This window comes from Giraffa tippelskirchi, chromosome 9, assembly GCF_054371585.1.
Source record: "Giraffa tippelskirchi isolate mGirTip1 chromosome 9, T2T-mGirTip1v1.2.pri, whole genome shotgun sequence".
Taxonomy (NCBI): Eukaryota; Metazoa; Chordata; class Mammalia; order Artiodactyla; family Giraffidae; genus Giraffa; species Giraffa tippelskirchi.
The window spans coordinates 47,457,460-47,477,212 of NC_137283.1; the positions used below are offsets into that span (position 1 = coordinate 47,457,460).

Consider the following 19,753-nt stretch of genomic DNA (forward strand, 5'->3'; position numbering starts at 1 on the left):
CGGCCCCCATTGTTGCGGGTCCCGGCGGCCCGAGCAAGGAGCCGGGGGGCCGGCAACCGCACTCACCTCCCGCGCCGCGGCTCGGGGCCGCGCCGGGCCGGGTAGGGCCGAGGGGCCGAGCTCTCCGCTGCGCCCGCCTTGGCAGTGCCTGCGGCAGTGGCAGCGGGGATGGAGGGAGGCAGCCGGCCAGGCCCGGGCGCCGCGGGCTGGCTCCGGCTAAGCGTCGGTCTTCTCCGGCGGCGGCGCTCTCTGCCTCCGCTGGCGGTCCGCGCCAGAAAGCTTCCCCCTCCCGGCCCGCGCGCCCGGCAGCCCGGACGGGAACACGCACCACGGACAGGAAAGTTCCGCTGAGAGCCTGTCGGAGGCCGCTGTTCGCCCGCGCCGGATGGGTAGCGACTCCTTCCTCTACAGAGCCATCTGTGCTAACTTTTTCAGGAGTGAATGAAGCACGAAAATCCCAGACCGGAAACCTGACGGGGATTTTAGTGCTGGGTCCGACAGAATGAGTTTGCACCCCGCTAGCCATCAGAGAGGCACGTTGGAAAGTCAGTGATTCAAGTGAGTCTCGGTTCCTCCTCATTCCTCACTTGGGGATAACCTTGGAGGCTTGTTAGGACTATATGAAGTGTTGCAAGTGCCTGGCGCGGAGATGTGGGACTCAACATTAGGTCTCGGTCATTGCTGACGCTGCCAATGATGATTGTTACTACTGCTATTGGCCATCTCTTGCGAAGAGTTGACTCATTGGAAAAGACCCTAATGCTGGGTTGGATTGGGGGGCAGGAGGAGAAGGGGACGACAGAGGATTAGATGGTTGGATGGCATCACTGACTCGATGGACATGGGTTTGGGTAGACTCCGGGAGTTGGTGATGGACAGGGAGGACTGGCGTGCTGCAATTCATGGGGTCTCAAAGAGTCGGACACGACTGAGCGACTGAACTGATCGCCTCCTACAGAGCTTGGGCGCAGATCTCAAGGACTCTTGAAATTGATGTGCACCATATAACTAGGTTTTTCCCCCTCCCGATCGGTTTCCTGTTGACTGAAGCTGGAAAAAAAGCGGGCACAAGAAAGGGCTTTCTTGATCACTGATAATGAGAGGGAAGGTAAAGATTCAGGTTTTCTTCCCTCAAGTTGGGAATTATTGCCATGTGGGCTCCAGTTAAGGGGAAGAGTGAATTCTTTCAGCTACACAACAGGCCCAGGTTCCCTTCCTTCTCCCTCTTTCAAGAAATGAATATTGACGAAATGATGAAAAAATTCAGAGAGTGGGCTTTGTTTTCCACATAAAATCAAGACAATAATAAAATCCTTTCTCCTTCCCTCTTCCTTTTTCTTCTAGGCCTTCAAACCTCTGTTGTTGTTTACTCGCTAAACCATGTCTGACCCTGTTGTGACACCGTGGACTATAGACCACCAGATTGCTCTGTCCATGCGATTTCCCAGGCAAGAACACTGGAGTGAGTAGCCATTTCCTTCTCCAGGGGATCTTCCTGACTCAGGGATCCAACCCGTATCTCCTGCTTAGCAGGCGGATTGTTTACCACTGAGCCACCAGAGAAGCCCTGGAAGTCCATTCACACCTCTAGGTATCAGTTATTTTTGGAGCAAATTAGGACAATACAAGTTCATTTCAGTCACTCAGTCATGTCTGACTATTTGTGACCCCATGGACTGCAACATGCCAGGCCTCCCTGTGAATCACCAACTCCCTGAATTTACTCAAACTCATGTCCATTGAGTCGGTGATGCCATCCAACCATTTCATCCTCTGTCTTCACCTTCTCCTCCCGCCTTCAATCTTTCCCACCATCAGGGTCTTTTCCAGTGAGTCAGCTTTTTGCATCAGGTGGCCAAAGTATTGGAGTTTCAGCTTCAAGATCAGTCCTTCCAATGAATATTCAGGACTGATACTCTTTAGGATTGACTGGTTGGATCTCCTTGTAGTCCAAGGGACTCTCAAGAGTCTTCTCAAATACCATAGTTCAAAAGCATCAATTCTTTGGTGTTCAGCTTTCTTTACAGTCCTACTCTCACATCCATACATGACTACTGGAAAAACCATACCCTTGACTAGATGGACGTTTGTTGGCAAAGTAACATCTCTGCTTTTTAAAATGCTGCCTAGGTTGGTCATAACTTTTCTCCCAAGGAGCAAGCATCTTAATTTAATTTCATGGCTGCAGTCACCACCTGCAGTGATTTTGGAGCCCAAAAAAATAAAAGTCTACCGCCATTTCCACTGTTTCCCCATCTATTTGCCGTGAAGTGATGGGACCAGATGCCATGATCTTTGTTTTCTGAATGTTGAGCTTTAAGCCAACTTTTTCACTCTCCTCTTTCACTTTCATCCAGAGGCTCTTAAGTTCTTCTTCACTTTCTGCCATAAGGGTGGTGTCATCTGCATATCTGAGGTTATTGATATTTCTTCCCGCAATCTTGATTCTAGCTTGTGCTTCATCCAGCCCAGTGTTTCTCATGATGTACTCTGCATATAAATTAAATAAGCAGGGTGACAATAAACAGCCTTGACATACTCCTTTTCCTATTTAGAACCAGTCTGTTGTTCCATGTCCAGTTCTAACTGTTGCTTCCTGACCTGCATACAGATTTCTCAAGAGGCAGGTCAGGTGGTCTGGTATTCCCATCTCTTGAAGAATTTTCCAGTTTATTGTGATCCACACAGTCAAAGGCTTTGGCATAGTCAATAAAGCAGAAATAGATGTTTTTCTGGAACTCTCTTGCTTTTTCGATGATGCAGCGGATGTTGGCAATATGATCTCTGGTTCCTCTGCCTTTTCTAAAACCAGCTTGAACATCTGGAAGTTCACGGTTCACATATTGTTGAAGCCTGGCTTGGAGAATTTTGAGCATTACTTTGCTAGCATTGAGATGAGTGCAATTGTGCGGTAGTTTGAGCATTCTTTGGCATTGCCTTTCTTAGAGATTGGAATGAAAACTGACCTTTTCCAGTCCTATGGCCACTGCTGAGTTTTCCAAATTTGCTGACATATTGAGTGCAGCACTTTCACAGCATCATCTTTTAGGATTTGAAATAGCTCAACTGGAATGCCATCACCTCCACTAGCTTTGTTTGTAGTGATGCTAAGGCCCACTTGACTTCACATTCCAGGATGTCTGGCTCTAGGTAAGTGATCACACCATCGTGATTATCTGGGTCATGAAGATCTTTTTTGTACAGTTCTTCTGTGTATTCTTGCCATATCTTCTGCTTCTGTTAGGTCTATACCATTTCTGTCCTTTATTGAGCCCATCTTTTCATGAAATGTTCCCTTGGTATCTCTAATTTTCTTGAAGAGATCTCTAGTCTTTCCCATTCTATTATTTTCTTCTATTTCTTTGCACTGATCACTGAGGAAGGCTTTCTTATCTCTCCTTACTATTCTTTGGAACTCTGCATTCAAATGGGTATATCTTTCCCTTTCTCCTTTGCTTTTTGTATCTCTTCTTTTCACATCTATTTGTAAGGCCTCCTCAGACAGCCATTTTGCTTTTTTGCATTTCTATTTCTTGGAGATGGTCTTGTTCCCTGTCTCCTGTACTATGTCACGAACCTCCATCCATAGTTCTTCAGGCACTCTATCAGATTTAGTCCCTTGTATCTATTTCTCACTTCCACTGTATAATCGTTAGGGATTTGATTTAGGTCATACCTGAATGATCTAGTGGTTTTCCCTACATTCTTCAATTTAAGTCTGAATTTGGCAATAAGGTGGAGAAGGAAATGACAACCCACTCCAGTACTCTTGCCTGGAAAATCCCATGGATGGAGAAGCCTGGTAGGCTACAGTCCATGAGGTCGCAAAGAGTCGGACACAACTGAGCAACTTCACTTTCTTTTCTTTCTTTGGTACTAAGGAGTTCATGATCTGAGCCATAGTCAGCTCCTGGTCTTGTTTTTGCTGACTGTATAGAGCTTCTTCATCTTCAGTTGCAAAGAATATAATCAATCTGATTTCAGTGTTGACCATCTGGTGATGTCCATGTGTAGAGTCTTCTCTTATGTTGTTGGAAGAGGGTGTCTGCTATGATCAGTGTGTTCTCTTGGCAAAACTCTATCAGCCTTTGCCCTGCTTCATTCTGTACTCCAAGGTCAAATTTGCCTGTTACTCCAGGTGTTTCTTGATTTCCTACTTTTGCATTCCAGTCCCCCATAATGAAAAGGATATCTTTTTTGGGTGTTAGTTCTAAAAGGTCTTGTAGGTCTTCTTAGAACTGTTCTGCTTCAGCTTCTTCAGCATTACTGGTCAGGGCATAGACTTGGATTACCGTGATATTGAATGGTTTGCCTTGGAAATGAATAGAGATCATTCTGTTGTTTTTGAAATTGCATCCAAGTACTGCATTTCAGACTCTTGTTGACTATGATGGCTACTCCATTTCTTCTAAGGGATTCTTGCCCACAGTAGTAGACATAATGGTCATCTGAGTTAAATTCACCCATTCCAGTCCATTTTAATTAGCTGATTCCTAAAATGTCGACGTTCACTCTTGTCATCTCCTGTTTGACCACTTCTAATTTGCCTTGATTCATGGACCTAACATTCCAGGTTCCCATGCAATATTGCTCTTTACAGCATCGGACCTTGCTTCCATCACCAGTCACATCCATACCTGGGTGCTGTTTTTGCTTTGGCTCCGTCTCTTCAATCTTTCTGGAGTTATTTCTCCACTGTTCTTAGTAGCATATTGGGCACCTACCGACCTGGGGAGTTCATGTTCCCAAACTACTGATGGGAATTTAGATCTGCAGAAGGTGCTCCAAAAGTATCATAGCTGTCACATTGCCTCAAATTTTCCATTCTTGCCTCACCCCTTGGTTTCTGAGACTCAAAATTTTACCTTGATACCCTTTTCCCTTGTCTGAAGAGACTTTCCAGAAAGGATCTGATATCAGTTACCTGAACCTAAATTAAATTTTGTCACTGTGTCATACATATATACACATGGATTTCCATTTAGATTATCCTCTGGAAGGAAAGGGCTCATCTGCCTAAAGACATTTTTGTAACCATCTGAAAATAGCAGGCTTCTAAGCAGAGAGCAGCATGCTCAAAACCTCTGGAGGTTCTCCACTCACTCAAGTAAGGAGACTTCATACTATGATCTTAAAGGATTAAAGGATGTCTCAAAAGCTGGTTCACTTTTCTCTGAATCCCAAGGTCACATCACCACTCCAACCCCTCCCTGATCCATGCCTTACATTTTCCCCAGTTGGCCCCTTAGCTTGGACTCCCTGTGTGATAAATAAAGCAGATTTGGTCTCAAATGTTGAAGTAGGTTTAGGTGAGAGCCCTAAAAATGACCAAACAGAGGAAAAATGGACCAGGGAAGTGGGGCAGAAACTTGAGAAAGAAGTCTTATTGTTTATCTCCCTCCCCTCTCCCAAAAGACCTAATATACAAGCATCAAAGACATCCAAACTGAGACTTCCAGTGCCTGGGACTCTATGCTCCCAATGCAGGGGGCCCGGGTTAGATCCCTGGTTGGGGAACTGGATCCCACATGCCACAGCTATGAGTTCACATGCTGCAGCTAAAGATCCTGGATACCACAGCTGAAACCCAGCACAGCCGAAAAACAAGACACCCACAGTTACTTGCCTCTGCTGTCACTGAGGTTGAGCAGCAAGGGTCAGGGCTGGCTCCCCTGGTGACGGAACCCCCTCTCATTCTCTCCCCAAAGATTTCCATTGCCCTTCTGTTTTGCCCTTCCATTGCATCACTGTTTCCTTGCCTTCTGGGAGCGTCCCTGACAACTTGGATGATGTTATGTCCTCACAGCCACCTCTGGTGATCATGCTACATGCCTGCCCCCCAATTCGCCTATAATAAAATGAGTTATATTAGAGAGGAAGGAGGAATCTCTAGAGTGGGATTCATGTAGCTGCCTATTGATTGCTCTGCCTTCAAGTTAGGTTGAAAAACCTAGGGTCTTCCTGCTGGGATTAACAGTGACTTGTAATGAAAAAAAAACTAGATCTAGGCCTTCATCACTGTGAATTCACACCTGGAAAAACACCCTCTTCCTTTCACCTGTTTCACCTCTTCTTTCTGTGAAAGCCAGCTCAGTCCTTTTCCCACCAGCCACATTTCCAGCCCACTCCCACTTCTGAATGCCAAACACATGATCATTCTGAACCAGGTTCCAAGGTGATAGTTGTTTCTCTTTCTTCAACAGCCAGCCTATTGAGATTTTTAAAAAACTTTTTCCTTATATGTGGCTTCTCTTATACTACATTATAATCTCTAGGATGCTTGAAAAAAAATCCACTCCAGTGTTTATTGAAGACCTGGAAAAACTGCTGCACCATAAAATTCCCCATTCAGCAATTATTTACTGGGTACCTACCTTGTACCAGCACCGTGCTAGATGCTGGGGAATAGCAATAAGATGTGCCAACCCTAAGTGTAAGCATTTTAAGCTATTAATGCGTTTGATCCTCTTATCGACATGGTGAGGTATATACAAGTATCACCCCACTTCAAAGATGGAAAGACTGAAGCTGGGACATAAGAAAGGGGTGGAATTTGGGTAGAGGCCTCTCTTATAATCATGCACTGAAGTGAATGAAGAACTACACTCAAAGTTGAGCTTGGCATATTCTGATCTGTAAAGTGAAACTAGTTGTTCAGACATTTGTTGTCCCCAAACTGTATTTCAGATGCTAATCGAGCACTGAACAAGAGAATACAGGCCTCTGCCGTAACGTAGCTTACCTTCTAAAAAGGGGAGACAAATATTACAAAATAATTTAAAATTATAATAAGTTCTGGGGCTTTCCTGGTGGTCCAGTGGTTAAGAATCCACCTGCCAGTGCAGGGGAAACAGGCTCAATCCCTGGCCCAGGAAGAAGATCCCACATGTCATGGGGCAACTAAATCCATGAACCGCAGCTACTGAGCCTGCATGCTGCAACTATTTAGTCCCTGCACCTACAGCCTGTGCTTCATAGCAAGAGAAACCCTCACTCACCACAACTAGAGAAAGCCTGCACTCAGTGCAGCAACAAAGATCCAATGCAGCCAGTTAACAAGTAAATAAATTTTAAAAATTCTAATAAGTGCTGAAAATAACATAAAACCGGAGACCTACATGGGAGAGAGGGTATCAGGAGAGGGAGGAATTGGGTAAGACCACCTTGATGAGGTGACGTGTGAGCTGAAATCTGATGTCAAGAATGATACAGAGAAGCATGTGAAGGCTCCAGGAAGGACAATTCTAAGCAGAAGGACCAGAGCTCAGGAGTAGCATAGGGTGGGGTAAGAACCTCCAGATGACTGCCATGGAGAGTGGAAAAGTAGCCTGTAGCTCTGCTCCCACATTTCATAATCTTCCCAGGGCTGGTCCTGGGAAGATATGAAAGGTACTGCTGCAAGACTTCCAGGGAAGTAGCAGAGATTACCGTAGTACCTGGTAAAGGACCATGTACATTTGCCAAGTCAATAGATAGATGTCATAGAAACAGATACTTTAAAAAAACTTCTACAGAGAATAATTCCATTCTCTCCAGGAAAAAGAAATAAAAGACATCCAAACTGAAAAATAAGTAAAATTATTTCTGTTCACAATGACATGATCTTATATATATAAAACTCAAAAGATTACACCCAAAAGAGTTATAACTAATAAATGAATTCAGCAAAGCTGCAGGATACAAAACCCACATAAAAAAAAATCAGTTATGTATTCATACACTAACACTGAACAACATAAAAAGTAAATTAAGAAAACAATTTTATTTACACTATCATCAGAAAGAATAAAATACTTGGTAATAAATTTAACCAACAAGAGAAAAGACTAGCATACACACATCAAAAAAACTAGAAAAAGTTGCACTGTGTTCATGGATTGTCATGTGTGCATGCATGCTCCGTTGCTGCAGTCATATCTGACTCTTCACAACCCAGTGAACTGTAGCCTGCCAGGCTCCTCTGTCCATGGGATTCTCCAGGTAAGAATACTGGAGTGGGTTGCCATGCCCTTCTCCAGTGGGATCTTTCTGACCCAGGGATTGAACCCGAGTCTCCTGCTTTGCAGGCGGATTCTTTACCGCTGAGCCACTGGGGAAGCCCTCATGGATTGACAATACTATCCAAGGCAATATTCACATTTAATGCAATCCCTATCAACTTCCAACATCTTTGCAGAAATAGAAAAATCCATTCACAAAGTTCATATTCAGTCTCAAGGGACCCCAAATAGCCAAAATCAACCTGAAAACAAATAAAACAAAGCTGATTTCAAAATGTCCTGATTTCAAAACTTACTACACAAAGCTATAGTAATCAAAACAGCATGGTACTGGCATAAAGACAGTCACAGAATAGAATCGGGTTCAGAAACAAACCCTTACATATGTAATCAAATGATTTTTGACAAGGATGTCAAGATCATTCAGTGGGGGAAAGGACAGACTTTTCAACAGACGATGCTGGGAAATCGATATCCACACACAAAAGAATAAAAATACATCTTTACTTTACACTACATACAAAAATTAACTCAAAGTGGATCAAAGACCCAATGTAAAATCTAAAACCTTGAAACTCTTAGAAGAAAACAAAGGAGAAAAGCTTCAGGACATTGGATTTGGCAATGATTTCTTGAATGTGACACCAAAAAAGGAACAGACAGCAGAAGAAAAAAACAGACAAACTGGACTTCATGAAAACCATTGTGCATCAAAAGCCAATCTCAACAAAGTGAAAAGGCAACCCATGGAATGGAAAAAAAGATTTGCAAATCATATATCTGATAATGAATCGATGTCTAGAATACATATAAAGAATTGCTACAATTAAAAAATATTAAGTAAATAAACCAAGCAAGCCGCTTCAAAAATAGACAAAGGAATTGAATAGACATTTTTCCAAAGAAGATATACAAATAGCCTGTAAACATTTTAAAAGATGCTTAATTAATCATTTGGAAAATGCAAATCAAAACCACCACAATGATACACCACTTGATACCCATTAGGATGGCTATTATAAAATAATAATGTAAAAAAAAAACACAGAAAATCACAAGTGTTAGCAAGGATATAGGGAAATTGGAACCCTCACATAATGCTGATAGGAATATAAAATGTCACAGTCACAGCGGAAAACTAGTGGTTTCTCAAAAAGTTAAAGATGGAATTATGATATGACTCAGTAATTTCACTTCTAGGTATATACCCAAAATAACTGAAAAAGGGACTCAAACAGATACTTGTATGCCAATGTTCACTATAGCATTATTCACAATAGCCAAAAGGTGAAGTGTTCATCAACAGATAAATGGACTAAAAAAACGTGTTATATCTACAGAATGAAATGGTATTTACCCATAACAAGGAATGAAATACTGATACATACTACAGAGTGACTGAACTGAACTACAACATATAGCAACATATTGAAAACAATATGCTAAGTGAAAGAAGCCAGACACAAAAGGTCACATACTGCATGATTCCATTTATATGAAATATTCAGAATAGGCAAATCCATAGAGACAGAAAACAGACTGGTGGTTGCCAAGAGCTGAAGGAGGTGGTGAGGAAGGGGGAGACAATGGAGAATAAGTACTTAATGGGTATGAGGCTTCATTTGGGGGCAATTAAAATGTTTTGAAATTAGATATGTGATTTCATAACATGAATATTCTAAATGCAACTGAGTTGTTCATTTTATTTATTGAAGTGTTGTTGTTGTTGTTCAGTCACTAAGTCACGTCTGACTCTTTGTGACCCAATGAACTGCAGCACGCCAGGCTTCCCTGTCCTTCACTATCTCCCAGAGTTTGCTCAAACTCATGTCCATTGAGTTAGTGATGCCATCCAACCATCTCATCTGCTGTTGCCCCCTTCTCCTTTTGCCCTCAATCTTTCACAGCATCAGGGTCTTTTCCAATGCAAAGAGTCGGCTCTTCGCATCAGGTGGCCAAGATATTATTGAAGTATAGTTGACTTACAATGTTGTATGAATTTCTGTGTACAGCAAAGTGACTTGGTTACACACATATACATATATTCTTTTTGAGTTATTCACTGAAAATGGTTAATTTTATGTTACAGGAATTTTACTTCAATTTAAAAGAAATGGAAGCTCAGAGAGGTTGAGTTACACAGCTGGTAACTGATGGAGTTTGAATCTGAACTCAATCTAAGAACATATATACACTGTCACACTACACAATGAGCAAAGTATTTACTAATCCAGAGGTATTTATTCCCCATTGTGCCCTCCCCCACCTCCTTCGGCTCCTGGCAACCACCAATCTGTTTTCTGTCTCCATGAATTTGCCTATTCTGAATATCTCATATGAATGGAATCATGCACTAGAGGTAGATGACTGTTATGCTGGTGCTTTTCTGAGAGCATGTTACAACAAGAATGATGCTTCCACATGGTAAATGATCAATACACGTTTTTTTGAGTCAAGGAGGAAGAATGGTCCCCACTCACAGACTCCAAGGTATGGAGAGAACTTGTTGGGAGAGTCTGGGAAGAGCTGAAACTCCCTCCAGGCAGTGAGGAGTCCTTCCTCAGGGACAGTGGTGGAGGGGCAGAAGCAGCTCCTCTTACAGGCTGTATGACATGTATACCTTGGACAAATCGCTTCACCTCCCTGGGATGGGCTCTTTATCTGTAAAATGGGAATAACATGCTTGCAATGGTGAGAAAGAAATGGAAGGATAGCTATAAACAGTCTTTGAAAGTGCCAAATGTATGTTCAGGTTTATTTAATTCAGAGAAAATCTGGCTAACATCTTTGCTGTTTTAGGTCAATTCCACCATCTCCTTCTAGAGGACTTCTAAGCTCTTACTTTGATGTGAGATTGTCTGGGATTCCCCAGACTCAGCTGCACATTTGTAATTATCTTGGTTATAGGACCCATTGCTACTGGGATTGTGTCTGACTTGCAGATGGGACCAGACTGGCCCATCTCAGTAGCCTCAAAGTCTAGCACATGACTAGGCTGCATGAACATGTACTGAATAGAATATTAGAGTTGTCCACAGCCCTCATTTATCATGAATATTCAGTTTCATTAAAAAAAAAAAAAAACCCTGGAGGAAAAAAAAACCCTGGAGATTTGTTATAGAAAGATGAAAAGCACACAGGCCCTGAGGCTCCTAGAGGATACAGGCACACAAACATAATTATAATACAGTCTTAACTCCTACGAGAACCAACTCAGCAGGAGCTCAAGAAGAGGAAATATTTGGTTCAAACACTTCAGAATTCTAATCTTTTTTTTTTTTTCAGAATTCTAATCTTTCCTTCAGCTACTTTTCACTCATTTCTAGGCCTAACCCTACTCCCACATCACTCAATATATTGCTCATCATTGGGTGCTCAGTAGTGTGTGGCTGGACCAATTCAGGCCTCAGGGCCACCATTCCCTCTTGCTAAACCTCTACTCTCACTTATGCTTCATGCCTGGCCCAAATGTCATCTCTTGTGATGCCTCCATGAACCTGAAGGTCAGTCCTTTCTGTGGGCTTTCTTGGCACTTCATTCCACAAATACTTATTGGGCACATTCTGTTTTGGCCCCGTAGACATACAACTCGGTGTCCGTCCTAAGAGATTGTGTCCACTGGGGGAGGCAGCCCATTAGAAGGCAGTTACACAACAAGAGGGAAACACAGGGTCAATACTCTAAGGGTGGCAGGAGACACTTGTAAGGTCTACTTAGCTCTTACTCTCCTTTCCAATAGTGCCTACCCACTCAGGAGCGAGGCTTATAGAGCAAGTCTGCACAGTCTGTCAGTTCCCTAACAGTAGTTGATTGGCCTAGGGAGAATACCTAATTACAGACAGACCAATTGGATTTTGTGACCCCCTAAATTTGGAGTCAAGTTTCAAAGATGCAAAAGTGACCAGTCAAAGGGCAGTGCAGTTAGAGTCCCAAAGGAGAAAGGGAAGAAAGAACCAGGGTCCTGGCCTGTGGAGTCCAGAAAATACTCCCCTCCCTTCTCTCCTTATAATCAGGTCCTTGTTTTGCTTAAAAGAGCATCAGAGGCTTTGGATATCATCATAACAGCTCTAATTCAGACAGGATTAGCCAGGCAGTCTCTCAGCCTAGATTGGAGTAAAAGGAGGGAAGGAACAGGCAAGCCTGGTCAGGAGCAGGAGTGGGAGTTCAGTGAAAAACATGGGTAAGAGGATTCCAAGTAGGGGAAACAGGATAGGTAAAGCCAAGAGGTGCGAACTGCATGAGTAAGAGGCAAAGAAACAAGACTGGAGATGTGAACAGGGCTAGGGTCACACAGGCTTTTTAAGTCACATTAAAAGTTTAAGACAACTTGACTTTGAAGTTGCATCAAAGGTGGTGGTGGGGAATCACACCTGGGGGTAAGGGGACCTTGGACAATGGTCCAAGCATGGGACGCTGGTGAACTGAACTGAAGTGGGGGGCACAAAGGGGATAAACAGAGCCAGAGATGTTTAGAAAGTGGCACTGTCAGGGCTGGGCAACTGAAAATGGGGTTAAGAGAAGGGAGGAACCAGGGTGACACCTGCCTCCCCGAGGATGCCTTTTGTGCTGAGGGGAACTTACCTGAGAAGCAGAGCTAGAGAGGGGCAAACGTGACCGAACAAACAGCCTGGCCTCACTCAGGTGTTTCTGAGAACTGCAGATACTCAGGTCCCAACCCAACCACAATAAAGTGCAAGAGGCTCTCACTGATGGAGCACCTGATGAGTTGCCAGTGCTGGTCCCTTCACTTTCCTCGTGCCTTTCCCTTCACCCAGTTTAATCTTCCAGGGACCAATGGAATTTTAAGCCAAAATTTGTAAATGGAGATCCCTGGGTTTCAGGGATCTGTGGAGACTGAGTGTGCATGCAGTCTTTGATGTGTGTTGGCAGTTTTCTGGGGAGAGGACCCATAGCCAGGTAAGCACCTAGAAAATAAGTAGAGAACAGAAAAACAGAGAAAATCAATGAACCTGAAAGTTGGTTCTATGAGAGATCAATAAAACTGACAAACCTTTCGCTACACTGACCAAGGAAAAAAAAAGAAGATTCTAATTACTAAAATCAGAAATGAAAGTGGGAACGAATATTACTACCAATCTCACAGAAATACAAAAGATTTTAAGAGCAAATTACTGTGGATAATTGTATGCCAACCACTTGGATAACCTAAATGCAATGGATAAATTCCTTAGAGACACAAAACCTACCAAGACGAAATAATGAAGAAATAGAAAATCTGAATAGACCTATAACTAGTAAGGATATTGAATCTGTCATTGAAAGTTTCCAACAAAGAAAAGCCCTGGCCCTGATGGCTTTGCTTGTGAATTCTACCAAACATTCAAAGGAGACCTAATATCAATCCTTCTTAAACTTTTCCAAAAAATTGAAGAGGCAGAATAGTTGCTAACTCATTCTATGAGGCCCTGATACCAAAGCCAGATATAGACACTACAGGGAAACTGCATACCACTATCCCATATGAATACTGATGTAAAAATCCTCAACAAAATACTAGCAAACTAAAGTTAGCAGCCTATTAAGAGGAATATATATCACAACCAAGTGTGATTTTTTCCCTGAAATGCAAGGTGTTTCATCATTATAAAATGGATCGATGTAACATATCACATGAACAGAATGAAGGGGGAAAAACACATAATCATCTCAATTGTTGCAGAAAGGGCATTCAACAAAATTCAACACCTTTTCATGATTAAAACACTCAACAGGGCTTCCCTGGTGGCTCAGTGGTAAAGAGTCCACCTGCCAATGCAGGAGACACGGGTTCAATCCCTGATCTGGGAAGATCCCACATGCTGAAGAGCAACTAAGCCTGTGCACCACGACCACTGAGCCTGTGCTCTAGGGCCCAGGAACCACAACTACTGAGCCCAAGAGTCACAGCTACTGAAGGCTGCACTCCCTAGAGCCTGTGCTCAGCAACAAGAGAAGCCACCACTACCAGAAGCCTGGGCACTGCAACTCAAGAGTAGCCCCTGCTCACTGCAACTAGAGAAAAGCCCATGCAGCAATGAAGACCCAGTACAGCCAATAAATAAATAAATAAAATTATTAAAAATAAAAACACTCAGCAAACCAGGAACAGATGGAAACTACTTCAACATAATTAAAAAAACCATAAATGCAAAACCCATAGCAAAAGTCATACTCAATGGTGAAAATCTGAAGGCTTTTCCTCTAACATCAGGAACAGGGCAACGATGCCTGCTTTTGCCATTTCAGAACTGAAATTGATAACCAGAGCAATTAGGCAAGAAAAAGAAATAAAGGCATCCAAGTTGGAAAGGAAGAAGTAAAATAATCTCTGTTTGCAGATGGTAGGCCCTTATGTGTATAAAACACTAAAGATTCCACACAAGAAACTGTCAGAAGCAATAAATGAATTCAGAAAATTACAAACTGAATACACAACTGTGTATTTCTATGTGGTAGCAATGAAATAAACAAGACTAACAAGCATTGGCAAGGATGTGGAGAAATTTCAAGCCTTGTATGCTGTTGGTGGGAATGTAAAATGGTACGGCTGCTATGGAAAACAGCATGGCAGTTGCTCAAAGAATTTTAAATGGAATTATCATATGATCCAGCAATTCCACTGCTGAGTACATACCCAAAAGAACAGAAAGCAGATATTTACATACCCATGTTCATAGCAGCATTACTCACAATAGCTAAAATGTGGAAGCAAACCAAGTGTCCATCAACAGATAAAACAGATAAACAAAAATATGGTATAAATATACAGTGGAATATATTCAACTTTACAAAGGAAATTCTGACATATGCTATAGCATGAATGAACCTTGAGGACATTACACTAAGGAAATAAGCCAGTCACAAGAAGACAAACACTGTATGATTCCACTTACATGAAGCATCTGCTGTACTCAAATTCATAGAACAGAAAGTAGAACAGTGGTTGCCAGGAGCTGGGGAGAGTAGAGAATGGGATGTGACCCCATGAACTGTGTAGCCTGCTAGGCACCTCTGTCTGTGGAATTCTCCAGCCAAGAGTACTGGAGTGGGTTGCCAGTTCCTTCTCCAGAGGATCTTCCTGACACAGAGATTGAACCCAGGTCTCCTGCATTGAGGGAGATTCTTTACTGATTGAGCCACCAGGGAAGCATTGTTTAATGTGTACAGAGTTGCAGTCTTACAAGATGAAAAGACTTAAGATTATGGAGACAGACAGTGGTGATGGTTACACACTATGAATGTATTTAACGCCACTGAACTGTACCCTTAAAATGGCTGATGGTCAGTTTTATGTTGTGTGTACTTTATTACAATTCTAAATGGAAAAAAGAAAGACCTCAATATTGTTTAAGAGCAAAGTACCATCTTTTTCCTATAAAAAGGATTCATTTGCTTAGTAAGCATATTTGGGAGTTAAGTAACATAAACTTGGGCTTTCCCGATGGCTCAGTGGGTAAAGAATCTGCCTGCAATGCAGCAGACACAGGAGATGCATGTTTGATCCCTGGGTTAGGAAGATCTTCTGGAGAAGGAAATGTAACCTACTCCAGTATTCTTGCCTGAAAAATCCTATGGACTTGGAAAAAATCCTATGGAGCCTGGTGGGGCTACAGTCCAAAGGGTCACAAAAAGTCTGACATGACTGAGCAACTAAGCACAAACATAAACTTGGTCTTTCAAGAGCTACATGCCAACTGTCTTGGATTCTCTGATCCCTTAGGCAGCCTTTGGGGGGTCCCAGAACACATTCGTTGCAGCCTTTGTCATGCTGTACAGCTGTTTGTGTGGCTGTCTCTCCTAGGAGCCTATGAACATGAGGCAGAACCCTGTTTCCTGCCTAGCACATGATGCTCAATGAATTAATGAAGGACTCAGCAAATGAGTGATCAGCAGGAGGGAGATGCACCTGCAGTTCTAAGGAGGCTGAGGGAAATCCGAGTTGGGGTTCTTCCTGTGGTTCCCTTCATCAATTTCTCTTCCCTCCTTTGCAGCCTAGTCTTCACACCACCTGCGGGTAGCCTTCCCAGATTGCTCTGAGCTACCACATTGAAGGTCTGGCTCTCCAGCAGAGTTCCTCCTCCTCATCTCCCTTTCACCTGGAGGAGGCAGCCAGCAAGGGTTCACAAAAGGAGGCATGAGCCGCCTACAATGGGTGTGAAAGGCCGGAGGAAGTCAGGTTTCCTGTTCCAGCACCTTCAATCCCAGGCCCTCAAAGGCGGGGAGCTGGCATGCTTCTCATCCCTCCCCAGGACAGGTGTCCCAACACCTGGTGGAGGTCACTGGGCTGCTTCAGCCCCTCTGGGAAGAAGCTGTTGTTGTCCAAGGTGGCATCTTCACTAGGCCGCTGGGTGGCGGAGGGAAGGTTGAGTGCTACTGGCCAAGAAGTCCCTGGTGTGCTGGCTGAAGGCCCACCTCCTGTGCCTCCTTTCCAGACAGGAGCTCTGTTCTCTTTGTCCACAGAGCTGACTCTTAGTCCCACAGTGTGTGACTGAGCCATAGCTCACTCATCTCTCAAATGGAGCATGATGCCTACCCTCACAGGACTGATGAGGGAACACTTCGAAGAACCACACAAAGTAGTGCTCAGTGTCTGGCAGAAGCCTGGGCCAAGTGCAGAACTTCGGCCCCAAAGGAGGTTAGTAACTGTCCCCCAAGGCCTGACTGTAGCATCACCAGTTAAACCACGTGACTGAGCTAGTGACAAAGCCTCTGGTGCCTCAGCATCCTGAGATAAAGGGTGGGGAGGGCCTGTTCTCACCAGCTTCCTCCCACGAGTGTGGCACCTGAGAGGGAACCATGGAACAGAGATGGCTTCAGAATAAAACATGAGAGTCAGTTCATGTTGAGCAATCACCAGGGTCAGGCCAAGCCCTTTATGTCCATTAGATCATATAATCCTTGCAAACACTGGGGGGAGGGTACCATTGTCTGAATTTGTCAGTTTTACTTTATTTGCTTGTTTATAAATAGACTCTTTTTTAGAGCAATTTTAGGTTCACAGCAAAACTGAGCAGAACCTAGAGTTGCACCCAAACTCCCTCTCCCCACACATGAACAGCCTCCCGCATCAGCATCCCCCAAAACAGAGGTATGTTCTTCACAATCAATGAACCTACATTGACACATCATTGTTACCCAATGCCCAGTTTATGTTAGTGTTCACTCTTGGTGCTTGACCCTTCTATGGGTTTTGAGAAATGTACAATGACACAGATAGCTTTACTTTGCAATACCAATTTTACTTTTATTGAAGTAGTATGCGTTCAGTGGCTTCAAAGTACAAAAAAGGCTTCAAAGTCCAAAAAAGCTTATATGGAAAACCAGCCATGCCTCTTCCCTGACCTGTCTGCCTTTCCTAACCCCAGGCCCTAGTGGCATCCATCTTACATACCCAGGGGCCCACACAGTTGGCACCAAAGTACTAAGAATGTCAAAAGCAACAGGAGACAAAGAGTGCATTAGGGTCAAGGGGCCAAATGAGCTGAGTACACCCTCTGCCCCAAAGGTCAACCCGGCATCTCAATTAAGACATTAGAAAGATGTGATAAAATCCTCATTTACTTCTTTAGAAGCCCCAGTGATCATTTCTGGAGTTTTGCTGGATGAGAGGAGCTAAGGAAGGGCGCTCTGATGCAAAGCTGCCTGGGTGGAGGGAGATTAAGGTTCTGGCTGGCTGCATGGCCTGGGAAAATTTCTTCCCTCTGGACTTTCAGGTGTTCGTGCAAAAAGCAAGGATCTAAACAGGTGATCACTAGGGCCCTGTCTGGGCTGACGGACTGAGTTTGGGCTAACTGCTGCTAACAGCCCCATCCCTGGAGCTCTTCCTATGAGCTGGGTGTTCCTTGCAACCACACTGAATACTGTCTCGTTTGACAGATGAGGATTGAGACTCAGAAGGGCTGTCAGGGCCACACAGCTAGAAAGAAACGGTCAAGATTCTGAACCTGAGGGGATTTTCCTGGTGGGCCAGTGGTTGACTGCTCCCAGTGGTTGCTTCCAATGCAGGGGCTGTGGGTTCGATCCCTGGTCATCCCGGTGGAGGAGGTTAAGATCCCACACATCTCTCCGCCAAAAAAGCAAAACATAAAACAGAAGCAATGTTGTAACAAATTCAGTAAAGATGTTAAAAATGGTCCATATCAAAAAATCTTGGAAAAGATTCTAAACCAGAGTTGCACACTCTCCTTCCCTGGGGCTGGATCCTTGAGCCTTTTGTCCTGCTTTTCCCCAAAGAGGTACTCTCGAGTCTGTGTGGCAGGCGGGTGGGTGTGAAGGTAGGTGGGTAAGAGGGGGCCCCACGGCTTCCAGTGACAGTGGAGCCCAGCTTACTTGGCCTCCAGGATTTCAAGCCACTAGGCCCCACTTCAGGGTGAAGACCATTACACTCAAATCCTGTTTGATGCTACTCTCTCTTCCTAGGCCATGGGTTCTGCCTCGGCTGTGAATTAGTCACCTGGGGAGCTTTGGAAAACAAAGATGGCTGCGTCCCACCTGTAAAGATACTGGTTTAATGGGTCTGGAATTAATAAGGTCTTCACACTGGTTGGTCAGAAGAGTGCCACAGGTGATTCAAATGTGCAGCCAGGGCTAGAAACCGCCATTAGTCTGTCTGCTTACTGAAGGTCGCTGTTCGTTCCCTCACCACTCTGGCCACAGCGAGTGTCTGCTCTTTGCCCTGCGGCCCCTGCCATGAAAACAGGCAGAGCAGCCTTTGTTCTCAGTTACCATGTAGCTGCCTTTCTCTGCAACAAGCGCCATCGCATCTTTACGCCGCTCCCCTGAATTTGTGGTCCTCCTGAGAGTAGCCAAGGACGTGATGCTTCTCAGAGATTCTCTGGAACAAAAGCGCCTGCAATCCAGGCCTGTACTGGCCTGTGGCGTGGAGAGCCCACCTTGCCCATGTCCTCTCTGCTCTGAATCTTAGGGGAAGAGAAATGAGGACAGGGTTTGTCTCCCACTCAGGCTGCCCTGGGCCTTTTCTGGCTCTCAGGTGAGGCTATCGGCCCCATGAAATCGGATATATTCTGTATTAAAAAAAAAAGACAATCCTGGAAGCTACAAGGGTGTCAGGAGAGTAAAGCAAAGCTTGAAGGAAGAGAGTCTCCTGTTTGCTGCCTACTGACCTCAGCTACAGAAAGTTACCTGGTGTGTTCCTGACTCAGGACTCCTATGTGGGCTTTGTGCCACAGAGGGTTGGACGCTGACTTTAGAACTTGCAATGGAGAAGCAAAGTTCACAGCAGAAGGTCAGGTAAGAGGGAGGCTGGGGATGCACAGGCAGTTGTAAATAAGCTGAGTCAGAACCAGAAACTTGAAGTAGTTGTGGGGGAAGCTACTCGGGGCAAGGCTTCGAGGTGCCCACTAAACATGGCATTTCTTGGCCTGTTCTCATCCTTCTTGAAGCCTGGGCTTTGAAGCTTCATGGCAGGCCAAGCCTGGAAGGGTATGGAAGCCATCTGGCATGTGTTTTTCCAAAACTGAGTTTATTGGAATTGTAGGGGGTTCCTCAGAATTGGTAGGGACTCTGGCACACTATGCCCTGCAATTTCCAATATGGTTCCTTTACCTACTTAATGAACAGGACATGATTTAACTGGGTTAAAAAAAAAGATTCTGTGCTGAAGTAATGCTACCAAAACTTGAAAACCACGGATCTAGTAAAGTTAGGAGGAATGGGTGGGGAAACTTGCCCAGAGTCACCCTCTAGTCACTCACCCCTCAGGCCAGGTCTATCCCCACAGCACACCCATGGGC

General features: G+C 44.2%; 1 protein-coding gene and 1 long non-coding RNA gene across 11 annotated transcripts in view; one reads left to right on the forward strand and one right to left on the reverse strand.

The window, feature by feature from the left end:
- The window catches only part of RAD54L2 (RAD54 like 2), a 115,275-nt gene that overhangs the window by 88,854 nt on the left and 6,668 nt on the right, over window positions 1–19,753 (reverse strand). For 6 of the 10 annotated variants that reach the window (XM_081525249.1, XM_081525244.1, XM_081525243.1 and 3 more), the window contains exon 1: window positions 67–257. The exons of 1 other annotated variant lie outside the window; for it this stretch is intronic. The gene's annotated coding sequence lies outside the window, so the exon portion shown is untranslated. Of the gene's footprint in view, window positions 1–66; window positions 258–328; window positions 1,032–19,753 lie in introns of those variants that run through there. 3 more of the 10 variants (XM_081525240.1, XM_081525233.1, XM_081525245.1) reach the window with 2 other exon arrangements.
- LOC145519990 (uncharacterized) lies at window positions 61–19,095 on the forward strand. Its single transcript, XR_014064106.1, has 3 exons — window positions 61–558; window positions 1,345–1,462; window positions 18,420–19,095. It is a non-coding gene; the product is annotated as an uncharacterized LOC145519990 (long non-coding RNA).